The sequence below is a fragment of the Oncorhynchus masou genome, chromosome 1, assembly GCF_036934945.1.
Source record: "Oncorhynchus masou masou isolate Uvic2021 chromosome 1, UVic_Omas_1.1, whole genome shotgun sequence".
In the NCBI taxonomy this organism is placed as follows: domain Eukaryota; kingdom Metazoa; phylum Chordata; class Actinopteri; order Salmoniformes; family Salmonidae; genus Oncorhynchus; species Oncorhynchus masou.
In genome coordinates, this window is record NC_088212.1 from 78,177,229 (window position 1) to 78,183,709 (window position 6,481).

Below are 6,481 nucleotides of genomic sequence, written 5' to 3' on the forward strand. Positions count from 1 at the left end.
TACAGGGACAGGAAGGCACCTTATACCAGGCCAGGACAGGACTAGGGGCGGGATACAGGGACAGGAAGGCACCTTATCACCAGGCAAGGACAGGGCTAGGGGGCGGGATACAGGGACAGGAAGGCACCTTATACCAGGCCAGGACAGGGCTAGGGGGCGGGATACAGGGACAGGAAGGCACCTTATACCAGGCCAGGACAGGGCTAGGGGGCGGGATACAGGGACAGGAAGGCACCTTATACCAGGCCAGGACAGGGCTAGGGGGCGGGATACAGGGACAGGAAGGCACCTTATACCAGGCCAGGACAGGGCTAGGGGCGGGATACAGTGACAGGAAGGCACCTTATACCAGGCCAGGACAGGGCTAGGGGGCGGGATACAGGGACAGGAAGGCACCTTATACCAGGCCAGGACAGGGCTAGGGGGCGGGATACAGGGACAGGAAGGCACCTTATCACCAGGCCAGGACAGGGCTAGGGGGCGGGATACAGGGACAGGAAGGCACCTTATCACCAGACCAGGACAGGGCTAGGGGGCGGGATACAGGGACAGGAAGGCACCTTATCACCAGGCCAGGACAGGACTAGGGGGCGGGATACAGGGACAGGAAGGCACCTTATCACCAGGCCAGGACAGGGCTAGGGGGCGGGATACAGGGACAGGAAGGCACCTTATCACCAGGCCAGGACAGGACTAGGGGGCGGGATACAGGGACAGGAAGGCACCTTATCACCAGGCCAGGACAGGGCTAGGGGGCGGGATACAGGGACAGGAAGGCACCTTATCACCAGGCCAGGACAGGGCTAGAGGGCGTGATACAGGGACAGGAAGGCACCTTATCACCAGGCCAGGACAGGACTAGGGGGCGGTATACAGGGACAGGAAGGCACCTTATCACCAGGCCAGGACAGGACTAGGGGGCGGGATACAGGGACAGGAAGGCACTTTATCACCAGGCCAGGACAGGGCTAGGGGGCTGGATAAAGGGAGAGGAAGGCACCTTATCACCAGGCCAGGACAAGGCTAGAGTGCGGGATACAGGGACAGGAAGCCACCTTATCACCAGGCAAGGACAGGGCTAGGGGGCGGGATACAGGGACAGGAAGGCACCTTATCACCAGGCCAGGACAGGGCTAGAGGGCGTGATACAGGGACTGGAAGGCACCTTATCACCAGGCCAGGACACGACTAGGGGGCGGGATACAGGGACAGGAAGGCACCTTATCACCAGGCCAGGACAGGGCTAGGGAGCGGGAAACAGGGACAGGAAGGCACCTTATCACTAGGACAGGACAGGGCTAGGGGGCGGGATACAGGGACAGGAAGGCACCTTATTACCAGGCCAGGACAGGGCTAGGGGGCGGGATACAGGGACAGGAAGGCACCTTATCACCAGGCCAGGACAGGGCTAGGGGAAGGGATACAGGGACAGGAAGGCACCTTATCATCAGGCCAGGACAGGGCTAGGGGGCTGGATAAAGGGAGAGGAAGGCACCTTATCACCAGGCCAGGACAGGGCTAGAGTGTGGGATACAGGGACAGGAAGGCACCTTATCACCAGGCCAGGACAGGGCTAGGGAGCGGGAAACAGGGACAGGAAGGCACCTTATCACTAGGCCAGGACAGGGCTAGGGGGCGGGATACAGGGACAGGAAGGCACCTTATTACCAGGCCAGGACAGGACTAGGGGGCGGGATACAGGGACAGGAAGGCACTTTATCACCAGACAAGGACAGGGCTAGGGGGCTTGGATAAAGGGAGAGGAAGGCACCTTATCACCAGGCCAGGACAGGGCTAGAGTGCGGGATACAGGGACAGGAAGGCACCTTATCACCAGGCCAGGACAGGGCTAGGGGGCGGGATACAGGGACAGGAAGGCACCTTATCACCAGGCCAGGACAGGACTAGAGGGCGGGATACACTGACAGGAAGGCACCTTATCACTAGGCCAGGACAGGGCTAGGGGCGGGATACAGGGACAGGAAGGCACCTTATCACCAGGCCAGGACAGGACTAGGGGGCGGGATACAGGGACAGGAAGGCACCTTATCACCAGGCCAGGACAGGGCTAGGGGGCGGGAAACAGGGACAGGAAGGCACCTTATCACCAGGACAGGGCTAGGGTGCGGGATACAGGGACAGGAAGGCACCTTATCACCAGGCCAGGACAGGGCTAGGGGGCGGGATACAGGGACAGGAAGGCACCTTATCACCAGGCCAGGACAGGGCTAGGGGCGGGATACAGGGACAGGAAGGCACCTTATCACCAGGCCAGGACAGGGCTAGTGGGCGGGATGCAGGGACAGGAAGGCACCTTATCACCAGGCCAGGACAGGGCTAGGGGGCGGGATTCAGGGACAGGAAGGCACCTTATCACCAGGCCAGGACAGGGCTAGTGGGTGGGATGCAGGGACAGGAAGGCACCTTATCAACAGGCCAGGACAGGGCTAGGTGGCGGGATACAGGGACAGGAAGGCACCTTATCACCAGGCCAGGAGAGGGCTAGGGGTTAGGACAGGGACAGGAAGGCACCTTATCACCAGGCCAGGACAGGGCTAGGGGGCGGGATACAGGGACAGGAAGGCACCTTATCACCAGACCAGGACATGGCTAGGGGGCGGGATACAGGGACAGGAAGGCACCTTATCACCAGGCCAGGACAGGGCTAGGGGTTAGAACAGGGACAGGAAGGCACCTTATCCCCAGGCCTTTACAGGACTAGGGGGCGGGATACAGGGACAGGAAGGCACCTTATCACCAGGCCAGGACAGGGCTAGGGGGCGGGATACAGGGACAGGAAGGCACCTTATCACCAGGCCAGGACAGGGCTAGGGGGCGGGATACAGGGACAGGAAGGCACCTTTTCACAAGGCCAGGACAGGGCTTGGGGTTAGGACAGGGACAGGAAGGCACCTTATCACCAGGCCAGGACAGGACTAGGGGGCGGGATACAGGGACAGGAAGGCACCTTATCACCAGGCCAGGACAGGGCTAGGGGGCGGGATACAGGGACAGGAAGGCACCTTATCAACAGGCCAGGACAGGGCTAGGCGGCAGGACACAGGGACAGGAAGCATCCCGGCCTGGCTAACGAGCGCTCAGGGAGCCACCATTCTGGATGGGCACATCCGATACAGCCGATGATTTCTAAAGGTTAAACAGTTAAAAGGTCCGGCTGCTATATGGAGATGTGAAACTCCTCTTCTACTGAACATGATACTCTGGGAAGCACAATAACAAGCCCGTGGACTTATGTCTGTCTCTAATGGCACCCTGTTCCCATTATAGTGCACTGCTTTAGACCAGGGTCCATAGGGCACTATATAGGGAATAGGGTGCCATTTGTGTTGCACACTTAGTTTTTCTCCTGTTCGCTCGCTCTCTGGTGAGTGAACAGCAGGCAGGGCTGGACGGGGCTGGGGGAGAATTGATGCTGAGTAGCACTAGTTTTAATAGGGCTGTCACAGTCATATTGTTTATGCCGTGTTCCAGATTAATCCATTCTTCTTTTATGACCCTCTGCAGCCACAGTAAATTGCAACGGGTGGGCAGGCGACTGCGACGGGCGGGCAGGCGAGTGTGTGTGAGAGAGAGAGAGAGAGAGAGAGAGAGAGAGAGAGAGAGAGAGAGAGAGAGAGAGAGAGAGAGAGAGAGAGAGGGGGGAGTGAGAGATAGAGAGAGAAAGAGAGAGTGAGAGAGGGGGAGAGAGAGAGAGAGAGAGAGAGAGGGGGGGGGGGGGAGTGAGAGAGAGAGAGAGAGAGAGAGAGAGAGAGAGAGAGAGGGGGAGAGAGAGAGAGAGAGAGAGAGAGAGAGAGAGAGAGAGAGAGAGAGAGAGAGATAGAGAGAGAGAGGGGCCGGTCCACCACTGAATTACACCTCAGGGAACGTTGCCACACATGGGCAGAAAATAAATCACTTCCCAAGATTTAACACCAGCCTGAGCAATACCTGGGCCCTTTGTAAATAAAGCTCTAGATGTTTTTACACTCCCTTTCTCTCGCTTTCTCTCTATGCCTCTAGGGCTGCTATTGAATCTCAAAAGGAAAGCGAGAGAAAGGGAGAGAGAGAAGAAGGGAAGGAGGGAGAGGATGTCTGTGTTGGAGCTGGTGCTGGATCTGTGTGGTGTTGAGTCCCAGGGTGCTTGTGGGTGTTCAGCCTGAGATCTGTCAGACTGGCTGAACACAGGGTTACTGTATTGGAGCGGAGCAGAGCACAGGCAGGATCAGGGGTAGCAGGAGCAGCAGGGGATAGCAGCTGCAGCAGGAGGGTGGCCCACGGTACCCCACCTTGCCCAACCCTGCCTGCCTCCTATCCAGCCTGGATCGTTGAGCATGGGAACCTCCAGGCTGGGAGAGGGGCAAGAGGAGAGAGAGACAGGGGTTTAAAGAAAGAGAGGGAGAGATAGAAGGAGGGTGAGAGAGATAAGAGAGAGGGGAGAGAGGGGCATAAGGGGGAAGAGAGAGTGTGGGGAGAGGGGGAAAAGAGAGCATGGAGAGGAATGAGAGAGGGGGAAAGAGAGAGGGGAGAGAGAGAGATAGGCAGGGATAGAGGGAAGAGAGAGTGAGGGGAGAGGGGGAAAGAGAGCATGGAGAGGAATGAGAGGGGGAAAGAGAGAGGGGAGAGAGAGATAGGCAGGGATAGAGGGAAGAGAGAGTGTGGGGAGAGGGGGAAAGAGAGCATGGAGAGGAATGAGAGGGGGAAAGAGAGAGGGAGAGAGAGAGATAGGCAGGGATAGAGGGAAGAGAGAGTGTGGGGAGAGGGGGAAAAGAGAGCATGGAGAGGAATGAGAGGGGGAAAGAGAGAGGGGAGAGAGAGAGGGAGAGAGAGAGATAGGCAGGGATAGAGGGAAGAGAGAGTGTGGGGAGAGGGGGAAAAGAGAGCATGGAGAGGAATGAGAGAGGGGGAAAGAGAGAGGGGAGAGAGAGAGGGGAGAGAGAGAGATAGGCAGGGATAGAGGGAAGAGAGAGTGTGGGGAGAGGGGGAAAGAGAGCATGGAGAGGAATGAGAGGGGGGAAAGAGAGAGGGGAGAGAGAGAGGGGAGAGAGAGAGATAGGCAGGGATAGAGGGAAGAGAGAGTGTGGGGAGGGGAGAGGGGGAAAGAGAGCATGGAGAGGAATGAGAGGGGGGAAAGAGAGAGGGGAGAGAGAGATATAGGCAGAGATAGAGGGAAGAGAGAGTGAGGGGAGAGGGGGAAAAGAGAGCATGGAGAGGAATGAGAGAGGGGAAAGAGAGAGGGAGAGGGGGGGATAGAGAGCATGGAGATGAATGAGAGGGGGGAAAGAGAGAGGGAGAGAGAGAGGGGAGAGAGAGAGGGAGAGGGGGAAAGAGAGCATGGAGAGGAATGAGAGGGGGAAAGAGAGAGGGGAGAGAGAGTGTGGGGAGAGGGGGAAAGAGAGCATGGAGAGGAATGAGAGAGGGGGAAAGAGAGCATGGAGAGGAATGAGAGAGGGGGAAAGAGAGCATGGAGAGGATTGAGAGAGGGGGAAAGAGAGAGGGGAGAGGGGGAAAGAGAGCATGGAGAGGAATGAGAGGGGGGGAAAGAGAGAGGGGAGAGAGAGTGAGGGGAGAGGGGGGAAAGAGAGCATGGAGAGGAATGAGAGGGGGGAAAGAGAGCATGGAGAGGAATGAGAGGGGGGAAAGAGAGCATGGAGAGGAATAGAGAGGGGGAAAGAAAGCATGGAGAGGAATGAGAGAGGGGGAAAGAGAGCATGGAGAGGAATGAGAGAGGGGGAAAGAGAGAGGGGAGAGGGAGGAAAGAGAGCATGGAGAGGAATGAGAGAGGGGGAAAGAGAGAGGGGAGAGGGGGAAAGAGAGCATGGAGAGGAATGAGAGAGGGGGAAAGAGAGAGGGGGAGAGGGGGAAAGAGAGCATGGAGAGGAATGAGAGGGGGAAAGAGAGAGGGAGAGAGAGAGAGATGAGGGGAGAGGGGGGAAAGAGAGCATGGAGAGGAATGAGAGGGGGGAAAGAGAGCATGGAGAGGAATGAGAGAGGGGGAAAGAGAGCATGGAGAGGAATGAGAGAAGGGGAAAGAGAGCATGGAAAGGAATGAGAGAGGGGGAAAGAGAGAGGGGAGAGGGGGGAAAGAGAGCATGGAGAGGAATGAGAGAGGGGGAAAGAGAGAGGGGCCGGAACAACTTGTTCATCCTGCCTCCCGCAGCTGGCAGCATGAGACAGCCAAAGGGAATAGAGAATGTGCCGTTCTCTGTCAGGCCTTCATGACTTATACATGACGCGCTATGTGAAAATGCTTCCTGTGTACTGTGCATCACTCTTTTTCTCTCTCTTTTTCCCCTTTCCCTGCCTCTCCATCACTTTTGAAGAGCTCAAAGTTTGCTTTTCTTTTCATTTACAAAGTATTCCCTGGATTTTAAATGTTAATCAATGGCAGCCCCGGTTGGTGATGCTGAGTCTGGTTGCCTCTCAGTCCCTTTCTAGACAGACACACACACACACACACACACTGCTATCGTCCTTCTCTGGA